A 647-nucleotide genomic window follows, 5' to 3' on the forward strand; every position below is an offset into this window, starting at 1 on the left:
CCAGCCCCAGCAGCTCTTTACTGGGGTGGGACTAATGATAGCACCTAGGGAGGAGGACAGGGGGAAGGGAAAGGCCTCAGGTGTGCAGTGTGGGGCCGGGTTCCCGGTGGGCCCCAGGCAGGGCCGGACAGCACACTGGGACAGGTGCTCCCAGCCAGTCCATTATTGGGTGGTTGGCAGAACGCCCGCCAAGTCTGCCTTCTGGTTGAGACTGGGCACCAGCCAGGCACCTGCTGCTCAGTTCAAGAACCCCAGTGGCTTCTGGGATTACACAAGAGTAAAGAGTGAAGGTGAACATGCCTATCCTCTAGTCTCCACAGGAGGCAAGGTTATTCTCTGCTGATACCAGTATTGGGGTGGGGTGCACAACGCTGGGGGTGTGGATAGGGCATATCAGACACTTGCCTCGTCTATATAAACCAGCCTGGAAGCTGCTGGCCCAGCAGACTTCGGCGAATGACGGGGCTGGGGACACTGGGCAGCCGTCCCAGCAGGATTCCACGTCCCTGTCTCCGACCCCTCCTTCGGTTTTAATCGGAGTCCCTCTCAGTCCCCAAACCCGCCCTTCCAGCCCTCGGCCTGGCCTGTGTGGGCGGGTGAGGGAGCCCAAACTGTCCCCGTCCCGGCCGACTTCTCCCAGGGACGGA

Source organism: Suricata suricatta, chromosome 17 (genome assembly GCF_006229205.1).
Source record: "Suricata suricatta isolate VVHF042 chromosome 17, meerkat_22Aug2017_6uvM2_HiC, whole genome shotgun sequence".
Taxonomy (NCBI): domain Eukaryota; kingdom Metazoa; phylum Chordata; class Mammalia; order Carnivora; family Herpestidae; genus Suricata; species Suricata suricatta.